Genomic DNA, 25552 nt, shown 5'->3' on the forward strand with positions numbered 1-25552 from the left:
CCCTAAGCTCAGATCAGCAGCAGTAAGATGATGGTCGGCGGGAACGCCTCTTTATAGCCCCTGTGATGCCGCAGACAGCAAGCCAATCAATGCAATGCCCTTCTCTAAGATGGTGGGGACCAGGACCTATGTCATCACGCTGCCCACACTCTGCGTTCACCTTCATTGGATGAGAAATGGCGCTTTTAGCGTCATTGAAGCGCGACTTTGGCGCGAAACTCGCGTACCGCATGGCCGACCCCACACAGGGGTCGAATCGGGTTTCATGAAACCCGACTTTGCCAAAAGTCGGCGACTTTTGAAAATGAACGGCCCGTTTCGCTCAACCCTAGTGTCAAGTAATAAACTTCTTTTTTTTTATATTGTCACTGATTCTGCTATGCATCATTTCCCATGTAGTCTAGCGGTTAGGATTCCATGTTCTCACCCAGGCAGCCTGGGTTCGACTCCCGGCATGGGAAAGTACCTATTTCTGTACTACCGCCAACATTCAAAGACTGATGCGTTATTTTCAGACAAATGTATTTCAGGTACAATTTGGACTTAACTGACAAAAATGCTGAACACCAGCTTTTTGTCCATTCATTGTGACTTTTGGCGCAAGATTTAGTTTGGTTTCACAGCTCAAATCATTCCCAACTACCTCTTTTTACACCAAAGGTGTTAAGAGACTCAACAACCCATTTGTACTGTCTGTCATTTGGGCTCACAATTTCTTCATTATCAGAATCATTTTAGAACTGAAAGGGAAAGTTCTAAATTGGGGACAATATCTCTTAAGAAAAGAGGAATATGCTGCCCCGTGTGAGGATCGAACTCACGACCTTCAGATTATGAGACTGACACGCTACCTACTGCGCTAACGAGGCAAGACACACAAGCTAATCTGCAGACACTTCTTGTGCAAGGCACGAAACTTATTTTTTTCATATTGTCAACGAGCTTGAAGGTATCTATTCCCATATGGTCTAGCGGTTAGGATTCCTGGTTTTCACCCAGGCGGCCCGGGTTCGACTCCTGGTATGGGAATTCACTTTTTTCTGTACTACTGCCAACATTCAAAGACTGAAATGTGTTTTGCAAATAAAAGTACTTCAGATAGAATTTGCACTTTGCAGTCAAAAATGCTGAACACCAGGGTATTTTTCATTCATTCTGACCTTTTGCACAAGATTTAATTTTGTTTCATAGCTTAACTCATTCTCAACTACACCTTTTTACTCCAAAGTGTTAGGGGCCCAACAATCCATGTGTTCTGTCTGTCATTAGGGCTCCTACTTCATTTCCAATCGGAAACATTTCAGAAATTAATGGGAAAGTTCTGAGTTGGTAACACAGTCTCCTGAGAAAAGGAGGGAGTAGTACCACGTGTGAGGAATAAACTCATATTCTTCAGATTGCCAACTGATATGCTAATTATGGTGTTCATGTGGAAAGTTTTAGCTTTAGTAATGTAAAATTTATTTAATCAAAGCAAAAAACTTCTTTTTTTTTTTTTTTTTTAAACCTGTCTTGTTGGTTAGTGTAAAGCTTGCCCCATGCGGAAAAGGACCTAGCATCGCTGGTTGACTGGTTCAATTCCTGCTATGGGAGTGACCTCCTTTGGCATATGTACGCACATTCAAAAACTGCCACGAACCTTGTAGATGGAATCAGTTTAGGTTGGAACTGCTCTATGCAGCAAAAATGTCAACCACCAGAGTTTTGGGTTATTTATTTGCACCACATACCATTTGAGGTCAACGCTCAAACCATTCTTAATTCTCACTTGTAACTCCTAGGTTTTAAGGGACTCAGCAACCCTTTTTTCCCTGTCTGTTATTAGAGCTCTCCTCTTTGCTGCAATCGGTTATGTTTTGGTACTGAATGGGAAAAATCGGTGGCTCTCTAGCAAAGATGGAGACAGAATTGATTGGAAAAACAAGGGGCCAGTGCCTCTTCTGAGCATCAAAAGTTCAACCTTTAGCTTATGAGACGGATTTTCTTCCTACTGTGTTAACGAGGCAAGTTGCGCAAATTGAACTGCAGAAGTTTCTTGTGTCAAGTAGTAAACTTCTTTTTTTTACATTGTCACTGATACCGCTATGCATCATTTCCCATATGGTCTAGTGGTTAGGATTCCTGGTTCTCACCCAGGCGGCCCGGGTTCGACTCCCGGTATGGGAAAGTACCCTTTTCTGTACTAACTACTGATGCGTTATTTTCAGTCAAACGTATCTCAGGTACAATTTGGACTTAACCGTCAAAAATGCTGAGCACCAGCTTTTTGTCCATTCATTGCGACTTTTGGCGCAAGACTGAGTTTGGTTTCATAGCTCAAATCATTCCCAACTACCTCTTTTTACACCAAAGGTGTTAAGAGACTCAACAACCCATTTGTACTGTCTGTCATTTGGGCTCACAATTTCTTCATTATCAGAATCATTTTAGAACTGAAAGGGAAAGTTCTAAATTGGGGACAATATCTCTTAAGAAAAGAGGAATATGCTGCCCCGTGTGAGGATCGAACTCATGACCTTCAGATTATGAGACTGACGCGCTACCTACTGCGCTAACGAGGCAAGACACACAAGCTAATCTGCAGACACTTCTTGTGCAAGGCACGAAACTTATTTTTTTCATATTGTCAACGAGCTTGAAGGTATCTATTCCCATATGGTCTAGCGGTTAGGATTCCTGGTTTTCACCCAGGCGGCCCGGGTTCGACTCCCGGTATGGGAATTCACTTTTTTCTGTACTACTGCCAACATTCAAAGACTGAAATGTGTTTTGCAAATAAAAGTACTTCAGATAGAATTTGCACTTTGCAGTCAAAAATGCTGAACACCAGGGTATTTTTCATTCATTCTGACCTTTTGCACAAGATTTAATTTTGTTTCATAGCTTAACTCATTCTCAACTACACCTTTTTACTCCAAAGTGTTAGGGGCCCAACAATCCATGTGTTCTGTCTGTCATTAGGGCTCCTACTTCATTTCCAATCGGAAACATTTCAGAAATTAATGGGAAAGTTCTGAGTTGGTAACACAGTCTCCTGAGAAAAGGAGGGAGTAGTACCACGTGTGAGGAATAAACTCATATTCTTCAGATTGCCAACTGATATGCTAATTATGGTGTTCATGTGGAAAGTTTTAGCTTTAGTAATGTAAAATTTATTTAATCAAAGCAAAAAACTTCTTTTTTTTTTTTTTTTCTTTTTTTTTTTAAACCTGTCTTGTTGGTTAGTGTAAAGCTTGCCCCATGCGGAAAAGGACCTAGCATCGCTGGTTGACTGGTTCAATTCCTGCTATGGGAGTGACCTCCTTTGGCATATGTACGCACATTCAAAAACTGCCACGAACCTTGTAGATGGAATCAGTTTAGGTTGGAACTGCTCTATGCAGCAAAAATGTCAACCACCAGAGTTTTGGGTTATTTATTTGCACCACATACCATTTGAGGTCAACGCTCAAACCATTCTTATTTCTCACTTGTAACTCCTAGGTTTTAAGGGACTCAGCAACCCTTTTTTCCCTGTCTGTTATTAGAGCTCTCCTCTTTGCTGCAATCGGTTATGTTTTGGTACTGAATGGGAAAAATCGGTGGCTCTCTAGCAAAGATGGAGACAGAATTGATTGAAAAAACAAGGGGCCAGTGCCTCTTCTGAGCATCAAAAGTTCAACCTTTAGCTTATGAGACGGATTTGCTTCCTACTGTGTTAACGAGGCAAGTTGCGCAAATTGAACTGCAGAAGTTTCTTGTGTCAAGTAGTAAACTTCTTTTTTTTACATTGTCACTGATACCGCTATGCATCATTTCCCATATGGTCTAGCGGTTAGGATTCCTGGTTCTCACCCAGGCGGCCCGGGTTCGACTCCCGGTATGGGAAAGTACCCTTTTCTGTACTAACTACTGATGCGTTATTTTCAGTCAAACGTATCTCAGGTACAATTTGGACTTAACCGTCAAAAATGCTGAGCACCAGCTTTTTGTCCATTCATTGCGACTTTTGGCGCAAGACTGAGTTTGGTTTCATAGCTCAAATCATTCCCAACTACCTCTTTTTACACCAAAGGTGTTAAGAGACTCAACAACCCATTTGTACTGTCTGTCATTTGGGCTCACAATTTCTTCATTATCAGAATCATTTTAGAACTGAAAGGGAAAGTTCTAAATTGGTGACAATATCTCTTAAGAAAAGAGGAATATGCTGCCCCGTGTGAGGATCGAACTCATGACCTTCAGATTATGAGACTGACGCGCTACCTACTGCGCTAACGAGGCAAGACACACAAGCTAATCTGCAGACACTTCTTGTGCAAGGCACGAAACTTATTTTTTTCATATTGTCAACGAGCTTGAAGGTATCTATTCCCATATGGTCTAGCGGTTAGGGTTCCTGGTTTTCACCCAGGCGGCCCGGGTTCGACTCCCGGTATGGGAATTCACTTTTTTCTGTACTACTGCCAACATTCAAAGACTGAAATGTGTTTTGCAAATAAAAGTACTTCAGATAGAATTTGCACTTTGCAGTCAAAAATGCTGAACACCAGGGTATTTTTCATTCATTCTGACCTTTTGCACAAGATTTAATTTTGTTTCATAGCTTAACTCATTCTCAACTACACCTTTTTACTCCAAAGTGTTAGGGGCCCAACAATCCATGTGTTCTGTCTGTCATTAGGGCTCCTACTTCATTTCCAATCGGAAACATTTCAGAAATTAATGGGAAAGTTCTGAGTTGGTAACACAGTCTCCTGAGAAAAGGAGGGAGTAGTACCACGTGTGAGGAATAAACTCATATTCTTCAGATTGCCAACTGATATGCTAATTATGGTGTTCATGTGGAAAGTTTTAGCTTTAGTAATGTAAAATTTATTTAATCAAAGCAAAAAACTTCTTTTTTTTTTTTTTTTCTTTTTTTTTTTAAACCTGTCTTGTTGGTTAGTGTAAAGCTTGCCCCATGCGGAAAAGGACCTAGCATCGCTGGTTGACTGGTTCAATTCCTGCTATGGGAGTGACCTCCTTTGGCATATGTACGCACATTCAAAAACTGCCACGAACCTTGTAGATGGAATCAGTTTAGGTTGGAACTGCTCTATGCAGCAAAAATGTCAACCACCAGAGTTTTGGGTTATTTATTTGCAACACATACCATTTGAGGTCAACGCTCAAACCATTCTTATTTCTCACTTGTAACGCCTAGGTTTTAAGGGACTCAGCAACCCTTTTTTCCCTGTCTGTTATTAGAGCTCTCCTCTTTGCTGCAATCGGTTATGTTTTGGTACTGAATGGGAAAAATCGGTGGCTCTCTAGCAAAGATGGAGACAGAATTGATTGAAAAAACAAGGGGCCAGTGCCTCTTCTGAGCATCAAAAGTTCAACCTTTAGCTTATGAGACGGATTTGCTTCCTACTGTGTTAACGAGGCAAGTTGCGCAAATTGAACTGCAGACGTTTCTTGTGTCAAGTAGTAAACTTCTTTTTTTTACATTGTCACTGATACCGCTATGCATCATTTCCCATATGGTCTAGCGGTTAGGATTCCTGGTTCTCACCCAGGCGGCCCGGGTTCGACTCCCGGTATGGGAAAGTACCCTTTTCTGTACTAACTACTGATGCGTTATTTTCAGTCAAACGTATCTCAGGTACAATTTGGACTTAACCGTCAAAAATGCTGAGCACCAGCTTTTTGTCCATTCATTGCGACTTTTGGCGCAAGACTGAGTTTGGTTTCATAGCTCAAATCATTCCCAACTACCTCTTTTTACACCAAAGGTGTTAAGAGACTCAACAACCCATTTGTACTGTCTGTCATTTGGGCTCACAATTTCTTCATTATCAGAATCATTTTAGAACTGAAAGGGAAAGTTCTAAATTGGGGACAATATCTCTTAAGAAAAGAGGAATATGCTGCCCCGTGTGAGGATCAAACTCACGACCTTCAGATTATGAGACTGACGCGCTACCTACTGCGCTAACGAGGCAAGACACACAAGCTAATCTGCAGACACTTCTTGTGCAAGGCACGAAACTTATTTTTTTCATATTGTCAACGAGCTTGAAGGTATCTATTCCCATATGGTCTAGCGGTTAGGATTCCTGGTTTTCACCCAGGCGGCCCGGGTTCGACTCCCGGTATGGGAATTCACTTTTTTCTGTACTACTGCCAACATTCAAAGACTGAAATGTGTTTTGCAAATAAAAGTACTTCAGATAGAATTTGCACTTTGCAGTCAAAAATGCTGAACACCAGGGTATTTTTCATTCATTCTGACCTTTTGCACAAGATTTAATTTTGTTTCATAGCTTAACTCATTCTCAACTACACCTTTTTACTCCAAAGTGTTAGGGGCCCAACAATCCATGTGTTCTGTCTGTCATTAGGGCTCCTACTTCATTTCCAATCGGAAACATTTCAGAAATTAATGGGAAAGTTCTGAGTTGGTAACACAGTCTCCTGAGAAAAGGAGGGAGTAGTACCACATGTGAGGAATAAACTCATATTCTTCAGATTGCCAACTGATATGCTAATTATGGTGTTCATGTGGAAAGTTTTAGCTTTAGTAATGTAAAATTTATTTAATCAAAGCAAAAAACCTCTTTTTTTTTTTTTTTTTTTTTTTTTTTTAAACCTGTCTTGTTGGTTAGTGTAAAGCTTGCCCCATGCGGAAAAGGACCTAGCATCGCTGGTTGACTGGTTCAATTCCTGCTATGGGAGTGACCTCCTTTGGCATATGTACGCACATTCAAAAACTGCCACGAACCTTGTAGATGGAATCAGTTTAGGTTGGAACTGCTCTATGCAGCAAAAATGTCAACCACCAGAGTTTTGGGTTATTTATTTGCAACACATACCATTTGAGGTCAACGCTCAAACCATTCTTATTTCTCACTTGTAACGCCTAGGTTTTAAGGGACTCAGCAACCCTTTTTTCCCTGTCTGTTATTAGAGCTCTCCTCTTTGCTGCAATCGGTTATGTTTTGGTACTGAATGGGAAAAATCGGTGGCTCTCTAGCAAAGATGGAGACAGAATTGATTGAAAAAACAAGGGGCCAGTGCCTCTTCTGAGCATCAAAAGTTCAACCTTTAGCTTATGAGACGGATTTGCTTCCTACTGTGTTAACGAGGCAAGTTGCGCAAATTGAACTGCAGACGTTTCTTGTGTCAAGTAGTAAACTTCTTTTTTTTACATTGTCACTGATACCGCTATGCATCATTTCCCATATGGTCTAGCGGTTAGGATTCCTGGTTCTCACCCAGGCGGCCCGGGTTCGACTCCCGGTATGGGAAAGTACCCTTTTCTGTACTAACTACTGATGCGTTATTTTCAGTCAAACGTATCTCAGGTACAATTTGGACTTAACCGTCAAAAATGCTGAGCACCAGCTTTTTGTCCATTCATTGCGACTTTTGGCGCAAGACTGAGTTTGGTTTCATAGCTCAAATCATTCCCAACTACCTCTTTTTACACCAAAGGTGTTAAGAGACTCAACAACCCATTTGTACTGTCTGTCATTTGGGCTCACAATTTCTTCATTATCAGAATCATTTTAGAACTGAAAGGGAAAGTTCTAAATTGGGGACAATACCTCTTAAGAAAAGAGGAATATGCTGCCCCGTGTGAGGATCGAACTCATGACCTTCAGATTATGAGACTGACGCGCTACCTACTGCGCTAACGAGGCAAGACACACAAGCTAATCTGCAGACACTTCTTGTGCAAGGCACGAAACTTATTTTTTTCATATTGTCAACGAGCTTGAAGGTATCTATTCCCATATGGTCTAGCGGTTAGGATTCCTGGTTTTCACCCAGGCGGCCCGGGTTCGACTCCCGGTATGGGAATTCACTTTTTTCTGTACTAATGCCAACATTCAAAGACTGAAATGTGTTTTGCAAATAAAAGTACTTCAGATAGAATTTGCACTTTGCAGTCAAAAATGCTGAACACCAGGGTATTTTTCATTCATTCTGACCTTTTGCACAAGATTTAATTTTGTTTCATAGCTTAACTCATTCTCAACTACACCTTTTTACTCCAAAGTGTTAGGGGCCCAACAATCCATGTGTTCTGTCTGTCATTAGGGCTCCTACTTCATTTCCAATCGGAAACATTTCAGAAATTAATGGGAAAGTTCTGAGTTGGTAACACAGTCTCCTGAGAAAAGGAGGGAGTAGTACCACGTGTGAGGAATAAACTCATATTCTTCAGATTGCCAACTGATATGCTAATTATGGTGTTCATGTGGAAAGTTTTAGCTTTAGTAATGTAAAATTTATTTAATCAAAGCAAAAAACTTCTTTTTTTTTTTTTTTTTTTAAAACCTGTCTTGTTGGTTAGTGTAAAGCTTGCCCCATGCGGAAAAGGACCTAGCATCGCTGGTTGACTGGTTCAATTCCTGCTATGGGAGTGACCTCCTTTGGCATATGTACGCACATTCAAAAACTGCCACGAACCTTGTAGATGGAATCAGTTTAGGTTGGAACTGCTCTATGCAGCAAAAATGTCAACCACCAGAGTTTTGGGTTATTTATTTGCACCACATACCATTTGAGGTCAACGCTCAAACCATTCTTATTTCTCATTTGTAACTCCTAGGTTTTAAGGGACTCAGCAACCCTTTTTTCCCTGTCTGTTATTAGAGCTCTCCTCTTTGCTGCAATCGGTTATGTTTTGGTACTGAATGGGAAAAATCGGTGGCTCTCTAGCAAAGATGGAGACAGAATTGATTGAAAAAACAAGGGGCCAGTGCCTCTTCTGAGCATCAAAAGTTCAACCTTTAGCTTATGAGACGGATTTGCTTCCTACTGTGTTAACGAGGCAAGTTGCGCAAATTGAACTGCAGAAGTTTCTTGTGTCAAGTAGTAAACTTCTTTTTTTTACATTGTCACTGATACCGCTATGCATCATTTCCCATATGGTCTAGCGGTTAGGATTCCTGGTTCTCACCCAGGCGGCCCGGGTTCGACTCCCGGTATGGGAAAGTACCCTTTTCTGTACTAACTACTGATGCGTTATTTTCAGTCAAACGTATCTCAGGTACAATTTGGACTTAACCGTCAAAAATGCTGAGCACCAGCTTTTTGTCCATTCATTGCGACTTTTGGCGCAAGACTGAGTTTGGTTTCATAGCTCAAATCATTCCCAACTACCTCTTTTTACACCAAAGGTGTTAAGAGACTCAACAACCCATTTGTACTGTCTGTCATTTGGGCTCACAATTTCTTCATTATCAGAATCATTTTAGAACTGAAAGGGAAAGTTCTAAATTGGGGACAATACCTCTTAAGAAAAGAGGAATATGCTGCCCCGTGTGAGGATCGAACTCATGACCTTCAGATTATGAGACTGACGCGCTACCTACTGCGCTAACGAGGCAAGACACACAAGCTAATCTGCAGACACTTCTTGTGCAAGGCACGAAACTTATTTTTTTCATATTGTCAACGAGCTTGAAGGTATCTATTCCCATATGGTCTAGCGGTTAGGATTCCTGGTTTTCACCCAGGCGGCCCGGGTTCGACTCCCGGTATGGGAATTCACTTTTTTCTGTACTAATGCCAACATTCAAAGACTGAAATGTGTTTTGCAAATAAAAGTACTTCAGATAGAATTTGCACTTTGCAGTCAAAAATGCTGAACACCAGGGTATTTTTCATTCATTCTGACCTTTTGCACAAGATTTAATTTTGTTTCATAGCTTAACTCATTCTCAACTACACCTTTTTACTCCAAAGTGTTAGGGGCCCAACAATCCATGTGTTCTGTCTGTCATTAGGGCTCCTACTTCATTTCCAATCGGAAACATTTCAGAAATTAATGGGAAAGTTCTGAGTTGGTAACACAGTCTCCTGAGAAAAGGAGGGAGTAGTACCACGTGTGAGGAATAAACTCATATTCTTCAGATTGCCAACTGATATGCTAATTATGGTGTTCATGTGGAAAGTTTTAGCTTTAGTAATGTAAAATTTATTTAATCAAAGCAAAAAACTTCTTTTTTTTTTTTTTTTTTTAAAACCTGTCTTGTTGGTTAGTGTAAAGCTTGCCCCATGCGGAAAAGGACCTAGCATCGCTGGTTGACTGGTTCAATTCCTGCTATGGGAGTGACCTCCTTTGGCATATGTACGCACATTCAAAAACTGCCACGAACCTTGTAGATGGAATCAGTTTAGGTTGGAACTGCTCTATGCAGCAAAAATGTCAACCACCAGAGTTTTGGGTTATTTATTTGCACCACATACCATTTGAGGTCAACGCTCAAACCATTCTTATTTCTCATTTGTAACTCCTAGGTTTTAAGGGACTCAGCAACCCTTTTTTCCCTGTCTGTTATTAGAGCTCTCCTCTTTGCTGCAATCGGTTATGTTTTGGTACTGAATGGGAAAAATCGGTGGCTCTCTAGCAAAGATGGAGACAGAATTGATTGAAAAAACAAGGGGCCAGTGCCTCTTCTGAGCATCAAAAGTTCAACCTTTAGCTTATGAGACGGATTTGCTTCCTACTGTGTTAACGAGGCAAGTTGCGCAAATTGAACTGCAGAAGTTTCTTGTGTCAAGTAGTAAACTTCTTTTTTTTACATTGTCACTGATACCGCTATGCATCATTTCCCATATGGTCTAGCGGTTAGGATTCCTGGTTCTCACCCAGGCGGCCCGGGTTCGACTCCCGGTATGGGAAAGTACCCTTTTCTGTACTAACTACTGATGCGTTATTTTCAGTCAAACGTATCTCAGGTACAATTTGGACTTAACCGTCAAAAATGCTGAGCACCAGCTTTTTGTCCATTCATTGCGACTTTTGGCGCAAGACTGAGTTTGGTTTCATAGCTCAAATCATTCCCAACTACCTCTTTTTACACCAAAGGTGTTAAGAGACTCAACAACCCATTTGTACTGTCTGTCATTTGGGTTCACAATTACTTAATTATCAAAATCATTTCAGAACTGAAAGGGAAAGTTCTAAGTTGGGGACAAGATCTCTTAAGAAAAGAGGAATATGCTGCCCCATGTGAGGATCAAACTCACGACCTTCAGATTATGAGACTGACGAGCTACCTACTGCGCTAACGAGGCAAGACACACAAGCTAATCTGCAGACACTTCTTGTGCAAGGCACGAAACTTATTTTTTTCATATTGTCAACGAGCTTGAAGGTATCTATTCCCATATGGTCTAGCGGTTAGGATTCCTGGTTTTCACCCAGGCGGCCCGGGTTCGACTCCCGGTATGGGAATTCACTTTTTTCTGTACTACTGCCAACATTCAAAGACTGAAATGTGTTTTGCAAATAAAAGTACTTCAGATAGAATTTGCACTTTGCAGTCAAAAATGCTGAACACCAGGGTATTTTTCATTCATTCTGACCTTTTGCACAAGATTTAATTTTGTTTCATAGCTTAACTCATTCTCAACTACACCTTTTTACTCCAAAGTGTTAGGGGCCCAACAATCCATGTGTTCTGTCTGTCATTAGGGCTCCTACTTCATTTACAATCGGAAACATTTCAGAAATTAATGGGAAAGTTCTGAGTTGGTAACACAGTCTCCTGAGAAAAGGAGGGAGTAGTACCACGTGTGAGGAATAAACTCATATTATTATTATTATTATTATTATTATTATTATTATTTATTATTATAGCGCCATTTATTCCATGGCGCTTTACATGTGAGGAGGGGTATACATAATAAAACAAGTACAATAATCTTGAAAAATACAAGTCACAACTGGTACAGGAGGAGAGAGGACCCTGCCCGCGAGGGCTCACAATCTACAAGGGATGGGTGAGGATACAGTAGGTGAGGGTAGAGCTGGCCGTGCAGCGGTTTGGTCAATCGGTGGTTACTGCAGGTTGTAGGCTTGTCGGAAGAGGTGGGTCTTCAGGTTCTTTTTGAAGGTTTCGATGGTAGGCGAGAGTCTGATATGTTGTGGTAGAGCATTCCAGAGTAGGGGGGATGCACGAGAGAAATCTTGTATGCGATTGTGGGAAGAGGAGATAATAGGGGAGTAGAGAAGGAGATCTTGTGAGGATCGGAGGTTGCGTGCAGGAAAGTACCGGGAGACGAGGTCACAGATGTATGGAGGAGACAGGTTGTGGATGGCTTTGTACGTCATGGTTAGGCTTTTGTACTGGAGTCTCTGGGTGATGGGGAGCCAGTGCAGGGATTGACAGAGGGGAGAGGCCGGGGAATAGCGGGGGGACAGGTGGATTAGTCGGGCAGCAGAGTTTAGAATAGATTGGAGGGGTGCAAGAGTGTTAGAGGGGAGGCCACAGAGCAGGAGGTTACAGTAGTCAAGGCGGGAGATGATGAGGGCATGGACTAGGGTTTTTGCAGATTCTTGGTTTAGGAATGTGCGGATCCGTGAAATATTTTTGAGTTGGAGGCGGCAGGAAGTGGAAAGGGTTTGGATATGTGGTTTAAAGGAGAGATCAGTGTCAAGGATTACCCCAAGACAGCGGGCTTGTGGGACTGGGGAGAGTGGGCAGCCGTTTACTGTAATGGATAGGTTCGTTGGGGAGATCGCGTGAGATGGGGGAAAGATGATGAATTCTGTTTTGTCCATGTTAAGTTTTAGAAATCTAGTGGAGAAGAAGGATGAAATAGCAGACAGACATTGAGGGATTCTGGTTAGTAGGGAGGTGATATCTGGTCCAGAGATGTAGATCTGTGTGTCGTCAGCATAGAGATGATACTGAAAGCCGTGAGATTCTATGAGCTGTCCCAGGCCAAAGGTGTAAATGGAGAAGAGCAGGGGTCCTAGAACTGAACCTTGCGGAACTCCGACAGATAGGGGGCGAGGTGAGGAGGTGGTGTGTGAGTGGGAGACGCTGAATGTACGGTCAGTTAGGTATGATGAGATCCAGGATAGGGCCAATTCTGTGATGCCAAGGGATGAGAGGGTCTGCAGCAGCAGAGAATGGTCCACTGTGTCAAAGGCAGAGGACAGGTCCAGGAGGAGGAGGACAGAGTAGTGTCGCTTGCTCTTGGCGGTTAATAGGTCATTGGTGACCTTAGTTAGGGCAGTTTCAGTGGAGTGGTGTGACCGGAAGCCTGATTGAAAGCGGTCGAAGAAGGAGCAGGAAGATAGATATATATTCATATTCTTCAGATTGCCAACTGATATGCTAATTATGGTGTTCATGTGGAAAGTTTTAGCTTTAGTAATGTAAAATTTATTTAATCAAAGCAAAAAACTTCTTTTTTTTTTTTTTTTTTTTTAAACCTGTCTTGTTGGTTAGTGTAAAGCTTGCCCCATGCGGAAAAGGACCTAGCATCGCTGGTTGACTGGTTCAATTCCTGCTATGGGAGTGACCTCCTTTGGCATATGTACGCACATTCAAAAACTGCCACGAACCTTGTAGATGGAATCAGTTTAGGTTGGAACTGCTCTATGCAGCAAAAATGTCAACCACCAGAGTTTTGGGTTATTTATTTGCACCACATACCATTTGAGGTCAACGCTCAAACCATTCTTATTTCTCACTTGTAACTCCTAGGTTTTAAGGGAGTCAGCAACCCTTTTTTCCCTGTCTGTTATTAGAGCTCTCCTCTTTGCTGCAATCGGTTATGTTTTGGTACTGAATGGGAAAAATCGGTGGCTCTCTAGCAAAGATGGAGACAGAATTGATTGAAAAAACAAGGGGCCAGTGCCTCTTCTGAGCATCAAAAGTTCAACCTTTAGCTTATGAGACGGATTTGCTTCCTACTGTGTTAACGAGGCAAGTTGCGCAAATTGAACTGCAGAAGTTTCTTGTGTCAAGTAGTAAACTTCTTTTTTTTACATTGTCACTGATACCGCTATGCATCATTTCCCATATGGTCTAGCGGTTAGGATTCCTGGTTCTCACCCAGGCGGCCCGGGTTCGACTCCCGGTATGGGAAAGTACCCTTTTCTGTACTAACTACTGATGCGTTATTTTCAGTCAAACGTATCTCAGGTACAATTTGGACTTAACCGTCAAAAATGCTGAGCACCAGCTTTTTGTCCATTCATTGCGACTTTTGGCGCAAGACTGAGTTTGGTTTCATAGCTCAAATCATTCCCAACTACCTCTTTTTACACCAAAGGTGTTAAGAGACTCAACAACCCATTTGTACTGTCTGTCATTTGGGCTCACAATTTCTTCATTATCAGAATCATTTTAGAACTGAAAGGGAAAGTTCTAAATTGGGGACAATATCTCTTAAGAAAAGAGGAATATGCTGCCCCGTGTGAGGATCGAACTCACGACCTTCAGATTATGAGACTGACGCGCTACCTACTGCGCTAACGAGGCAAGACACACAAGCTAATCTGCAGACACTTCTTGTGCAAGGCACGAAACTTATTTTTTTCATATTGTCAACGAGCTTGAAGGTATCTATTCCCATATGGTCTAGCGGTTAGGATTCCTGGTTTTCACCCAGGCGGCCCGGGTTCGACTCCCGGTATGGGAATTCACTTTTTTCTGTACTACTGCCAACATTCAAAGACTGAAATGTGTTTTGCAAATAAAAGTACTTCAGATAGAATTTGCACTTTGCAGTCAAAAATGCTGAACACCAGGGTATTTTTCATTCATTCTGACCATTTGCACAAGATTTAATTTTGTTTCATAGCTTAACTCATTCTCAACTACACCTTTTTACTCCAAAGTGTTAGTGGCCCAACAATCCATGTGTTCTGTCTGTCATTAGGGCTCCTACTTCATTTCCAATCGGAAACATTTCAGAAATTAATGGGAAAGTTCTGAGTTGGTAACACAGTCTCCTGAGAAAAGGAGGGAGTAGTACCACGTGTGAGGAATAAACTCATATTCTTCAGATTGCCAACTGATATGCTAATTATGGTGTTCATGTGGAAAGTTTTAGCTTTAGTAATGTAAAATTTATTTAATCAAAGCAAAAAACTTTTTTTTTTTTTCTTTTTTTTTTTAAACCTGTCTTGTTGGTTAGTGTAAAGCTTGCCCCATGCGGAAAAGGACCTAGCATCGCTGGTTGACTGGTTCAATTCCTGCTATGGGAGTGACCTCCTTTGGCATATGTACGCACATTCGAAAACTGCCACGAACCTTGTAGATGGAATCAGTTTAGGTTGGAACTGGTTTCATAGCTCAAATCATTCCCAACTACCTCTTTTTACACCAAAGGTGTACCAAAGGTGGTAAGAGACTCAACAACCCATTTGTACTGTCTGTCATTTGGGCTCACAATTTCTTCATTATCGGAATCATTTTAGAACTGAAAGGGAAAGTTCTAAATTGGGGACAATATCTCTTAAGAAAAGAGGAATATGCTGCCCCGTGTGAGGATCGAACTCACGACCTTCAGATTATGAGACTGACGCGCTACTAATAAACTCATATTCTTCAGATTGCCAACTGATATGCTAATTATGGTGTTCATGTGGAAAGTTTTAGCTTTAGTAATGTAAAATTTATTTAATCAAAGCAAAAAACTTTTTTTTTTTTTCTTTTTTTTTTTAAACCTGTCTTGTTGGTTAGTGTAAAGCTTGCCCCATGCGGAAAAGGACCTAGCATCGCTGGTTGACTGGTTCAATTCCTGCTATGGGAGTGACCTCCTTTGGCATATGTACGCACATTCAAAAACTGCCACGAACCTTGTAGATGGAATCAGTTTAGGTTGGAACTGCTCTATGCAGCAAAAATGTCAACCACCAGAGTTTTGGGTTATTTATTTGCAACACATACCATTTGAGGTCAACACTGAAACCATTCTTATTTCTCACTTGTAACGCCTAGGTTTTAAGGGACTCAGCAACCCTTTTTTCCCTGTCTGTTATTAGAGCTCTCCTCTTTGCTGCAATCGGTTATGTTTTGGTACTGAATGGGAAAAATCGGTGGCTCTCTAGCAAAGATGGAGACAGAATTGATTGAAAAAACAAGGGGCCAGTGCCTCTTCTGAGCATCAAAAGTTCAACCTTTAGCTTATGAGACGGATTTGCTTCCTACTGTGTTAACGAGGCAAGTTGCGCAAATTGAACTGCAGACGTTTCTTGTGTCAAGTAGTAAACTTCTTTTTTTTACATTGTCACTGATACCGCTATGCATCATTTCCCATATGGTCTAGCGGTTAGGATTCCTGGTTCTCACCCAGGCGGCCCGGGTTCGACTCCCGGTATGGGAAAGTACCCTTTTCTGTACTAACTACTGATGCGTTATTTTCAGTCAAACGTATCTCAGGTACAATTTGGACTTAACCGTCAAAAATGCTGAGCACCAGCTTTTTGTCCATTCATTGCGACTTTTGGCGCAAGACTGAGTTTGGTTTCATAGCTCAAATCATTCCCAACTACCTCTTTTTACACCAAAGGTGTTAAGAGACTCAACAACCCATTTGTACTGTCTGTCATTTGGGCTCACAATTTCTTCATTATCAGAATCATTTTAGAACTGAAAGGGAAAGTTCTAAATTGGGGACAATATCTCTTAAGAAAAGAGGAATATGCTGCCCCGTGTGAGGATCGAACTCACGACCTTCAGATTATGAGACTGACGCGCTACCTACTGCGCTAACGAGGCAAGACACACAAGCTAATCTGCAGACACTTCTTGTGCAAGGCACGAAACTTATTTTTTTCATATTGTCAACGAGCTTGAAGGTATCTATTCCCATATGGTCTAGCGGTTAGGATTCCTGGTTTTCACCAAGGCGGCCCGGGTTCGACTCCCGGTATGGGAATTCACTTTTTTCTGTACTACTGCCAACATTCAAAGACTGAAATGTGTTTTGCAAATAAAAGTACTTCAGATAGAATTTGCACTTTGCAGTCAAAAATGCTGAACACCAGGGTATTTTTCATTCATTCTGACCTTTTGCACAAGATTTAATTTTGTTTCATAGCTTAACTCATTCTCAACTACACCTTTTTACTCCAAAGTGTTAGGGGCCCAACAATCCATGTGTTCTGTCTGTCATTAGGGCTCCTACTTCATTTCCAATCGGAAACATTTCAGAAATTAATGGGAAAGTTCTGAGTTGGTAACACAGTCTCCTGAGAAAAGGAGGGAGTAGTACCACATGTGAGGAATAAACTCATATTCTTCAGATTGCCAACTGATATGCTAATTATGGTGTTCATGTGGAAAGTTTTAGCTTTAGTAATGTAAAATTTATTTAATCAAATAAATTCTTATTTCTCACTTGTAACTCCTAGGTTTTAAGGGACTCAGCAACCCTTTTTTCCCTGTCTGTTATTAGAGCTCTCCTCTTTGCTGCAATCGGTTATGTTTTGGTACTGAATGGGAAAAATCGGTGGCTCTCTAGCAAAGATGGAGACAGAATTGATTGAAAAAACAAGGGGCCAGTGCCTCTTCTGAGCATCAAAAGTTCAACCTTTAGCTTATGAGACGGATTTGCTTCCTACTGTGTTAACGAGGCAAGTTGCGCAAATTGAACTGCAGAAGTTTCTTGTGTCAAGTAGTAAACTTCTTTTTTTTACATTGTCACTGATACATTTATGCATCATTTCCCATATGGTCTAGCGGTTAGGATTCCTGGTTCTCACCCAGGCGGCCCGGGTTCGACTCCCGGTATGGGAGTTTCTGTACTAACTACTGATGCGTTATTTTCAGTCAAACGTATCTCAGGTACAATTTGGACTTAACCGTCAAAAATGCTGAGCACCAGCTTTTTGTCCATTCATTGCGACTTTTGGCGCAAGACTGAGTTTGGTTTCATAGCTCAAATCATTCCCAACTACCTCTTTTTACACCAAAGGTGTTAAGAGACTCAACAACCCATTTGTACTGTCTGTCATTTGGGCTCACAATTTCTTCATTATCAGAATCATTTTAGAACTGAAAGGGAAAGTTCTAAATTGGGGACAATATCTCTTAAGAAAAGAGGAATATGCTGCCCCGTGTGAGGATCGAACTCACGACCTTCAGATTATGAGACTGACGCGCTACCTACTGCGCTAACGAGGCAAGACACACAAGCTAATCTGCAGACACTTCTTGTGCAAGGCACGAAACTTATTTTTTTCATATTGTCAACGAGCTTGAAGGTATCTATTCCCATATGGTCTAGCGGTTAGGATTCCTGGTTTTCACCCAGGCGGCCCGGGTTCGACTCCCGGTATGGGAATTCACTTTTTTCTGTACTACTGCCAACATTCAAAGACTGAAATGTGTTTTGCAAATAAAAGTACTTCAGATAGAATTTGCACTTTGCAGTCAAAAATGCTGAACACCAGGGTATTTTTCATTCATTCTGACCTTTTGCACAAGATTTAATTTTGTTTCATAGCTTAACTCATTCTCAACTACACCTTTTTACTCCAAAGTGTTAGGGGCCCAACAATCCATGTGTTCTGTCTGTCATTAGGGCTCCTACTTCATTTCCAATCGGAAACATTTCAGAAATTAATGGGAAAGTTCTGAGTTGGTAACACAGTCTCCTGAGAAAAGGAGGGAGTAGTACCACATGTGAGGAATAAACTCATATTCTTCAGATTGCCAACTGATATGCTAATTATGGTGTTCATGTGGAAAGTTTTAGCTTTAGTAATGTAAAATTTATTTAATCAAAGCAAAAAACTTCTTTTTTTTTTTTTTTTTTTAAACCTGTCTTGTTGGTTAGTGTAAAGCTTGCCCCATGCGGAAAAGGACCTAGCATCGCTGGTTGACTGGTTCAATTCCTGCTATGGGAGTGACCTCCTTTGGCATATGTACGCACATTCAAAAACTGCCACGAACCTTGTAGATGGAATCAGTTTAGGTTGGAACTGCTCTATGCAGCAAAAATGTCAACCACCAGAGTTTTGGGTTATTTATTTGCAACACATACCATTTGAGGTCAACGCTCAAACCATTCTTATTTCTCACTTGTAACGCCTAGGTTTTAAGGGACTCAGCAACCCTTTTTTCCCTGTCTGTTATTAGAGCTCTCCTCTTTGCTGCAATCGGTTATGTTTTGGTACTGAATGGGAAAAATCGGTGGCTCTCTAGCAAAGATGGAGACAGAATTGATTGAAAAAACAAGGGGCCAGTGCCTCTTCTGAGCATCAAAAGTTCAACCTTTAGCTTATGAGACGGATTTGCTTCCTACTGTGTTAACGAGGCAAGTTGCGCAAATTGAACTGCAGACGTTTCTTGTGTCAAGTAGTAAACTTCTTTTTTTTACATTGTCACTGATACCGCTATGCATCATTTCCCATATGGTCTAGCGGTTAGGATTCCTGGTTCTCACCCAGGCGGCCCGGGTTCGACTCCCGGTATGGGAAAGTACCCTTTTCTGTACTAACTACTGATGCGTTATTTTCAGTCAAACGTATCTCAGGTACAATTTGGACTTAACCGTCAAAAATGCTGAGCACCAGCTTTTTGTCCATTCATTGCGACTTTTGGCGCAAGACTGAGTTTGGTTTCATAGCTCAAATCATTCCCAACTACCTCTTTTTACACCAAAGGTGTTAAGAGACTCAACAACCCATTTGTACTGTCTGTCATTTGGGCTCACAATTTCTTCATTATCAGAATCATTTTAGAACTGAAAGGGAAAGTTCTAAATTGGGGACAATATCTCTTAAGAAAAGAGGAATATGCTGCCCCGTGTGAGGATCGAACTCACGACCTTCAGATTATGAGACTGACGCGCTACCTACTGCGCTAACGAGGCAAGACACACAAGCTAATCTGCAGACACTTCTTGTGCAAGGCACGAAACTTATTTTTTTCATATTGTCAACGAGCTTGAAGGTATCTATTCCCATATGGTCTAGCGGTTAGGATTCCTGGTTTTCACCCAGGCGGCCCGGGTTCGACTCCCGGTATGGGAATTCACTTTTTTCTGTACTACTGCCAACATTCAAAGACTGAAATGTGTTTTGCAAATAAAAGTACTTCAGATAGAATTTGCACTTTGCAGTCAAAAATGCTGAACACCAGGGTATTTTTCATTCATTCTGACCTTTTGCACAAGATTTAATTTTGTTTCATAGCTTAACTCATTCTCAACTACACCTTTTTACTCCAAAGTGTTAGGGGCCCAACAATCCATGTGTTCTGTCTGTCATTAGGGCTCCTACTTCATTTCCAATCGGAAACATTTCAGAAATTAATGGGAAAGTTCTGAGTTGGTAACACAGTCTCCTGAGAAAAGGAGGGAGTAGTACCACATGTGAGGAATAAACTCATATTCTTCAGATTGCCAACTGATATGCTAATTATGGTGTTCATGTGGAAAGTTTTAGCTTTAGTAATGTAAAATTTATTTAATCAAAGCAAAAAACTTCTTTTTTTTTTTTTTTTTTAAACCTGTCTTGTTGGTTAGTGTAAAGCTTGCCCCATGCGGAAAAGGACCTAGCATCGCTGGTTGACTGGTTCAATTCCTGCTATGGGAGTGACCTCCTTTGGCATATGTACGCACATTCAAAAACTGCCACGAACCTTGTAGATGGAATCAGTTTAGGTTGGAACTGCTCTATGCAGCAAAAATGTCAACCACCAGAGTTTTGGGTTATTTATTTGCAACACATACCATTTGAGGTCAACGCTCAAACCATTCTTATTTCTCACTTGTAACGCCTAGGTTTTAAGGGACTCAGCAACCCTTTTTTCCCTGTCTGTTATTAGAGCTCTCCTCTTTGCTGCAATCGGTTATGTTTTGGTACTGAATGGGAAAAATCGGTGGCTCTCTAGCAAAGATGGAGACAGAATTGATTGAAAAAACAAGGGGCCAGTGCCTCTTCTGAGCATCAAAAGTTCAACCTTTAGCTTATGAGACGGATTTGCTTCCTACTGTGTTAACGAGGCAAGTTGCGCAAATTGAACTGCAGACGTTTCTTGTGTCAAGTAGTAAACTTCTTTTTTTTACATTGTCACTGATACCGCTATGCATCATTTCCCATATGGTCTAGCGGTTAGGATTCCTGGTTCTCACCCAGGCGGCCCGGGTTCGACTCCCGGTATGGGAAAGTACCCTTTTCTGTACTAACTACTGATGCGTTATTTTCAGTCAAACGTATCTCAGGTACAATTTGGACTTAACCGTCAAAAATGCTGAGCACCAGCTTTTTGTCCATTCATTGCGACTTTTGGCGCAAGACTGAGTTTGGTTTCATAGCTCAAATCATTCCCAACTACCTCTTTTTACACCAAAGGTGTTAAGAGACTCAACAACCCATTTGTACTGTCTGTCATTTGGGCTCACAATTTCTTCATTATCAGAATCATTTTAGAACTGAAAGGGAAAGTTCTAAATTGGGGACAATATCTCTTAAGAAAAGAGGAATATGCTGCCCCGTGTGAGGATCGAACTCACGACCTTCAGATTATGAGACTGACGCGCTACCTACTGCGCTAACGAGGCAAGACACACAAGCTAATCTGCAGACACTTCTTGTGCAAGGCACGAAACTTATTTTTTTCATATTGTCAACGAGCTTGAAGGTATCTATTCCCATATGGTCTAGCGGTTAGGATTCCTGGTTTTCACCCAGGCGGCCCGGGTTCGACTCCCGGTATGGGAATTCACTTTTTTCTGTACTACTGCCAACATTCAAAGACTGAAATGTGTTTTGCAAATAAAAGTACTTCAGATAGAATTTGCACTTTGCAGTCAAAAATGCTGAACACCAGGGTATTTTTCATTCATTCTGACCTTTTGCACAAGATTTAATTTTGTTTCATAGCTTAACTCATTCTCAACTACACCTTTTTACTCCAAAGTGTTAGGGGCCCAACAATCCATGTGTTCTGTCTGTCATTAGGGCTCCTACTTCATTTCCAATCGGAAACATTTCAGAAATTAATGGGAAAGTTCTGAGTTGGTAACACAGTCTCCTGAGAAAAGGAGGGAGTAGTACCACATGTGAGGAATAAACTCATATTCTTCAGATTGCCAACTGATATGCTAATTATGGTGTTCATGTGGAAAGTTTTAGCTTTAGTAATGTAAAATTTATTTAATCAAAGCAAAAACTTCTTTTTTTTTTTTTTTTTAAACCTGTTTTGTTGGTTAGTGTAAAGCTTGCCCCATGCGGAAAAGGACCTAGCATCGCTGGTTGACTGGTTCAATTCCTGCTATGGGAGTGACCTCCTTTGGCATATGTACGCACATTCAAAAACTGCCACGAACCTTGTAGATGGAATCAGTTTAGGTTGGAACTGCTCTATGCAGCAAAAATGTCAACCACCAGAGTTTTGGGTTATTTATTTGCAACACATACCATTTGAGGTCAACGCTCAAACCATTCTTATTTCTCACTTGTAACGCCTAGGTTTTAAGGGACTCAGCAACCCTTTTTTCCCTGTCTGTTATTAGAGCTCTCCTCTTTGCTGCAATCGGTTATGTTTTGGTACTGAATGGGAAAAATCGGTGGCTCTCTAGCAAAGATGGAGACAGAATTGATTGAAAAAACAAGGGGCCAGTGCCTCTTCTGAGCATCAAAAGTTCAACCTTTAGCTTATGAGACGGATTTGCTTCCTACTGTGTTAACGAGGCAAGTTGCGCAAATTGAACTGCAGACGTTTCTTGTGTCAAGTAGTAAACTTCTTTTTTTTACATTGTCACTGATACCGCTATGCATCATTTCCCATATGGTCTAGCGGTTAGGATTCCTGGTTCTCACCCAGGCGGCCCGGGTTCGACTCCCGGTATGGGAAAGTACCCTTTTCTGTACTAACTACTGATGCGTTATTTTCAGTCAAACGTATCTCAGGTACAATTTGGACTTAACCGTCAAAAATGCTGAGCACCAGCTTTTTGTCCATTCATTGCGACTTTTGGCGCAAGACTGAGTTTGGTTTCATAGCTCAAATCATTCCCAACTACCTCTTTTTACACCAAAGGTGTTAAGAGACTCAACAACCCATTTGTACTGTCTGTCATTTGGGCTCACAATTTCTTCATTATCAGAATCATTTTAGAACTGAAAGGGAAAGTTCTAAATTGGGGACAATATCTCTTAAGAAAAGAGGAATATGCTGCCCCGTGTGAGGATCGAACTCACGACCTTCAGATTATGAGACTGACGCGCTACCTACTGCGCTAACGAGGCAAGACACACAAGCTAATCTGCAGACACTTCTTGTGCAAGGCACGAAACTTATTTTTTTCATATTGTCAACGAGCTTGAAGGTATCTATTCCCATATGGTCTAGCGGTTAGGATTCCTGGTTTTCACCCAGGCGGCCCGGGTTCGACTCCCGGTATGGGAATTCACTTTTTTCTGTACTACTGCCAACATTCAAAGACTGAAATGTGTTTTGCAAATAAAAGTACTTCAGATAGAATTTGCACTTTGCAGTCAAAAATGCTGAACACCAGGGTATTTTTCATTCATTCTGACCTTTTGCACAAGATTTAATTTTGTTTCATAGCTTAACTCATTCTCAACTACACCTTTTTACTCCAAAGTGTTAGGGGCCCAACAATCCATGTGTTCTGTCTGTCATTAGGGCTCCTACTTCATTTCCAATCGGAAACATTTCAGAAATTAATGGGAAAGTTCTGAGTTGGTAACACAGTCTCCTGAGAAAAGGAGGGAGTAGTACCACATGTGAGGAATAAACTCATATTCTTCAGATTGCCAACTGATATGCTAATTATGGTGTTCATGTGGAAAGTTTTAGCTTTAGTAATGTAAAATTTATTTAATCAAAGCAAAAAACTTCTTTTTTTTTTTTTTTTTTAAACCTGTCTTGTTGGTTAGTGTAAAGCTTGCCCCATGCGGAAAAGGACCTAGCATCGCTGGTTGACTGGTTCAATTCCTGCTATGGGAGTGACCTCCTTTGGCATATGTACGCACATTCAAAAACTGCCACGAACCTTGTAGATGGAATCAGTTTAGGTTGGAACTGCTCTATGCAGCAAAAATGTCAACCACCAGAGTTTTGGGTTATTTATTTGCAACACATACCATTTGAGGTCAACGCTCAAACCATTCTTATTTCTCACTTGTAACGCCTAGGTTTTAAGGGACTCAGCAACCCTTTTTTCCCTGTCTGTTATTAGAGCTCTCCTCTTTGCTGCAATCGGTTATGTTTTGGTACTGAATGGGAAAAATCGGTGGCTCTCTAGCAAAGATGGAGACAGAATTGATTGAAAAAACAAGGGGCCAGTGCCTCTTCTGAGCATCAAAAGTTCAACCTTTAGCTTATGAGACGGATTTGCTTCCTACTGTGTTAACGAGGCAAGTTGCGCAAATTGAACTGCAGACGTTTCTTGTGTCAAGTAGTAAACTTCTTTTTTTTACATTGTCACTGATACCGCTATGCATCATTTCCCATATGGTCTAGCGGTTAGGATTCCTGGTTCTCACCCAGGCGGCCCGGGTTCGACTCCCGGTATGGGAAAGTACCCTTTTCTGTACTAACTACTGATGCGTTATTTTCAGTCAAACGTATCTCAGGTACAATTTGGACTTAACCGTCAAAAATGCTGAGCACCAGCTTTTTGTCCATTCATTGCGACTTTTGGCGCAAGACTGAGTTTGGTTTCATAGCTCAAATCATTCCCAACTACCTCTTTTTACACCAAAGGTGTTAAGAGACTCAACAACCCATTTGTACTGTCTGTCATTTGGGCTCACAATTTCTTCATTATCAGAATCATTTTAGAACTGAAAGGGAAAGTTCTAAATTGGGGACAATATCTCTTAAGAAAAGAGGAATATGCTGCCCCGTGTGAGGATCGAACTCACGACCTTCAGATTATGAGACTGACGCGCTACCTACTGCGCTAACGAGGCAAGACACACAAGCTAATCTGCAGACACTTCTTGTGCAAGGCACGAAACTTATTTTTTTCATATTGTCAACGAGCTTGAAGGTATCTATTCCCATATGGTCTAGCGGTTAGGATTCCTGGTTTTCACCAAGGCGGCCCGGGTTCGACTCCCGGTATGGGAATTCACTTTTTTCTGTACTACTGCCAACATTCAAAGACTGAAATGTGTTTTGCAAATAAAAGTACTTCAGATAGAATTTGCACTTTGCAGTCAAAAATGCTGAACACCAGGGTATTTTTCATTCATTCTGACCTTTTGCACAAGATTTAATTTTGTTTCATAGCTTAACTCATTCTCAACTACACCTTTTTACTCCAAAGTGTTAGGGGCCCAACAATCCATGTGTTCTGTCTGTCATTAGGGCTCCTACTTCATTTCCAATCGGAAACATTTCAGAAATTAATGGGAAAGTTCTGAGTTGGTAACACAGTCTCCTGAGAAAAGGAGGGAGTAGTACCACATGTGAGGAATAAACTCATATTCTTCAGATTGCCAACTGATATGCTAATTATGGTGTTCATGTGGAAAGTTTTAGCTTTAGTAATGTAAAATTTATTTAATCAAATAAATTCTTATTTCTCACTTGTAACTCCTAGGTTTTAAGGGACTCAGCAACCCTTTTTTCCCTGTCTGTTATTAGAGCTCTCCTCTTTGCTGCAATCGGTTATGTTTTGGTACTGAATGGGAAAAATCGGTGGCTCTCTAGCAAAGATGGAGACAGAATTGATTGAAAAAACAAGGGGCCAGTGCCTCTTCTGAGCATCAAAAGTTCAACCTTTAGCTTATGAGACGGATTTGCTTCCTACTGTGTTAACGAGGCAAGTTGCGCAAATTGAA

The 25552-nt window shown here is 41.2% G+C and overlaps 30 non-coding genes across 30 annotated transcripts; 22 read left to right on the forward strand and 8 right to left on the reverse strand.

Annotated features, from left to right (window-relative positions):
- Positions 1-796: 796 nt before the first annotated feature.
- TRNAM-CAU (transfer RNA methionine (anticodon CAU)) lies at positions 797-869 on the reverse strand. The gene has a single exon. It is a non-coding gene; the product is annotated as a tRNA-Met (tRNA).
- A 1225-nt stretch (positions 870-2094) lies between these two features.
- Positions 2095-2166, forward strand: TRNAE-CUC (transfer RNA glutamic acid (anticodon CUC)). The gene has a single exon. It is a non-coding gene; the product is annotated as a tRNA-Glu (tRNA).
- Positions 2167-2649: 483 nt separating this feature from the next.
- On the forward strand, positions 2650-2721 carry TRNAE-UUC (transfer RNA glutamic acid (anticodon UUC)). Its single transcript has one exon. It is a non-coding gene; the product is annotated as a tRNA-Glu (tRNA).
- Positions 2722-3796: 1075 nt separating this feature from the next.
- Positions 3797-3868, forward strand: TRNAE-CUC (transfer RNA glutamic acid (anticodon CUC)). Its single transcript has one exon. It is a non-coding gene; the product is annotated as a tRNA-Glu (tRNA).
- Positions 3869-5498: 1630 nt separating this feature from the next.
- Positions 5499-5570, forward strand: TRNAE-CUC (transfer RNA glutamic acid (anticodon CUC)). The gene has a single exon. It is a non-coding gene; the product is annotated as a tRNA-Glu (tRNA).
- A 483-nt stretch (positions 5571-6053) lies between these two features.
- On the forward strand, positions 6054-6125 carry TRNAE-UUC (transfer RNA glutamic acid (anticodon UUC)). The gene has a single exon. It is a non-coding gene; the product is annotated as a tRNA-Glu (tRNA).
- Positions 6126-7200: 1075 nt separating this feature from the next.
- TRNAE-CUC (transfer RNA glutamic acid (anticodon CUC)) lies at positions 7201-7272 on the forward strand. Its single transcript has one exon. It is a non-coding gene; the product is annotated as a tRNA-Glu (tRNA).
- Positions 7273-7755: 483 nt separating this feature from the next.
- TRNAE-UUC (transfer RNA glutamic acid (anticodon UUC)) lies at positions 7756-7827 on the forward strand. The gene has a single exon. It is a non-coding gene; the product is annotated as a tRNA-Glu (tRNA).
- A 1067-nt stretch (positions 7828-8894) lies between these two features.
- TRNAE-CUC (transfer RNA glutamic acid (anticodon CUC)) lies at positions 8895-8966 on the forward strand. The gene has a single exon. It is a non-coding gene; the product is annotated as a tRNA-Glu (tRNA).
- A 483-nt stretch (positions 8967-9449) lies between these two features.
- TRNAE-UUC (transfer RNA glutamic acid (anticodon UUC)) lies at positions 9450-9521 on the forward strand. The gene has a single exon. It is a non-coding gene; the product is annotated as a tRNA-Glu (tRNA).
- Positions 9522-10588: 1067 nt separating this feature from the next.
- Positions 10589-10660, forward strand: TRNAE-CUC (transfer RNA glutamic acid (anticodon CUC)). The gene has a single exon. It is a non-coding gene; the product is annotated as a tRNA-Glu (tRNA).
- A 483-nt stretch (positions 10661-11143) lies between these two features.
- TRNAE-UUC (transfer RNA glutamic acid (anticodon UUC)) lies at positions 11144-11215 on the forward strand. The gene has a single exon. It is a non-coding gene; the product is annotated as a tRNA-Glu (tRNA).
- Positions 11216-13791: 2576 nt separating this feature from the next.
- Positions 13792-13863, forward strand: TRNAE-CUC (transfer RNA glutamic acid (anticodon CUC)). The gene has a single exon. It is a non-coding gene; the product is annotated as a tRNA-Glu (tRNA).
- A 322-nt stretch (positions 13864-14185) lies between these two features.
- Positions 14186-14258, reverse strand: TRNAM-CAU (transfer RNA methionine (anticodon CAU)). The gene has a single exon. It is a non-coding gene; the product is annotated as a tRNA-Met (tRNA).
- Positions 14259-14346: 88 nt separating this feature from the next.
- TRNAE-UUC (transfer RNA glutamic acid (anticodon UUC)) lies at positions 14347-14418 on the forward strand. Its single transcript has one exon. It is a non-coding gene; the product is annotated as a tRNA-Glu (tRNA).
- A 1617-nt stretch (positions 14419-16035) lies between these two features.
- TRNAE-CUC (transfer RNA glutamic acid (anticodon CUC)) lies at positions 16036-16107 on the forward strand. Its single transcript has one exon. It is a non-coding gene; the product is annotated as a tRNA-Glu (tRNA).
- Positions 16108-16429: 322 nt separating this feature from the next.
- On the reverse strand, positions 16430-16502 carry TRNAM-CAU (transfer RNA methionine (anticodon CAU)). Its single transcript has one exon. It is a non-coding gene; the product is annotated as a tRNA-Met (tRNA).
- Positions 16503-17836: 1334 nt separating this feature from the next.
- Positions 17837-17909, reverse strand: TRNAM-CAU (transfer RNA methionine (anticodon CAU)). The gene has a single exon. It is a non-coding gene; the product is annotated as a tRNA-Met (tRNA).
- Positions 17910-17997: 88 nt separating this feature from the next.
- Positions 17998-18069, forward strand: TRNAE-UUC (transfer RNA glutamic acid (anticodon UUC)). The gene has a single exon. It is a non-coding gene; the product is annotated as a tRNA-Glu (tRNA).
- A 1066-nt stretch (positions 18070-19135) lies between these two features.
- TRNAE-CUC (transfer RNA glutamic acid (anticodon CUC)) lies at positions 19136-19207 on the forward strand. Its single transcript has one exon. It is a non-coding gene; the product is annotated as a tRNA-Glu (tRNA).
- A 322-nt stretch (positions 19208-19529) lies between these two features.
- Positions 19530-19602, reverse strand: TRNAM-CAU (transfer RNA methionine (anticodon CAU)). Its single transcript has one exon. It is a non-coding gene; the product is annotated as a tRNA-Met (tRNA).
- An 88-nt stretch (positions 19603-19690) lies between these two features.
- TRNAE-UUC (transfer RNA glutamic acid (anticodon UUC)) lies at positions 19691-19762 on the forward strand. Its single transcript has one exon. It is a non-coding gene; the product is annotated as a tRNA-Glu (tRNA).
- Positions 19763-20827: 1065 nt separating this feature from the next.
- Positions 20828-20899, forward strand: TRNAE-CUC (transfer RNA glutamic acid (anticodon CUC)). The gene has a single exon. It is a non-coding gene; the product is annotated as a tRNA-Glu (tRNA).
- A 322-nt stretch (positions 20900-21221) lies between these two features.
- On the reverse strand, positions 21222-21294 carry TRNAM-CAU (transfer RNA methionine (anticodon CAU)). Its single transcript has one exon. It is a non-coding gene; the product is annotated as a tRNA-Met (tRNA).
- Positions 21295-21382: 88 nt separating this feature from the next.
- Positions 21383-21454, forward strand: TRNAE-UUC (transfer RNA glutamic acid (anticodon UUC)). The gene has a single exon. It is a non-coding gene; the product is annotated as a tRNA-Glu (tRNA).
- Positions 21455-22517: 1063 nt separating this feature from the next.
- TRNAE-CUC (transfer RNA glutamic acid (anticodon CUC)) lies at positions 22518-22589 on the forward strand. Its single transcript has one exon. It is a non-coding gene; the product is annotated as a tRNA-Glu (tRNA).
- Positions 22590-22911: 322 nt separating this feature from the next.
- Positions 22912-22984, reverse strand: TRNAM-CAU (transfer RNA methionine (anticodon CAU)). The gene has a single exon. It is a non-coding gene; the product is annotated as a tRNA-Met (tRNA).
- An 88-nt stretch (positions 22985-23072) lies between these two features.
- TRNAE-UUC (transfer RNA glutamic acid (anticodon UUC)) lies at positions 23073-23144 on the forward strand. Its single transcript has one exon. It is a non-coding gene; the product is annotated as a tRNA-Glu (tRNA).
- A 1065-nt stretch (positions 23145-24209) lies between these two features.
- TRNAE-CUC (transfer RNA glutamic acid (anticodon CUC)) lies at positions 24210-24281 on the forward strand. The gene has a single exon. It is a non-coding gene; the product is annotated as a tRNA-Glu (tRNA).
- A 322-nt stretch (positions 24282-24603) lies between these two features.
- Positions 24604-24676, reverse strand: TRNAM-CAU (transfer RNA methionine (anticodon CAU)). The gene has a single exon. It is a non-coding gene; the product is annotated as a tRNA-Met (tRNA).
- Positions 24677-25552: the final 876 nt, after the last annotated feature.

The sequence above is a fragment of the Ranitomeya imitator genome, chromosome 4, assembly GCF_032444005.1.
Source record: "Ranitomeya imitator isolate aRanImi1 chromosome 4, aRanImi1.pri, whole genome shotgun sequence".
Classification (NCBI taxonomy): Eukaryota; Metazoa; Chordata; class Amphibia; order Anura; family Dendrobatidae; genus Ranitomeya; species Ranitomeya imitator.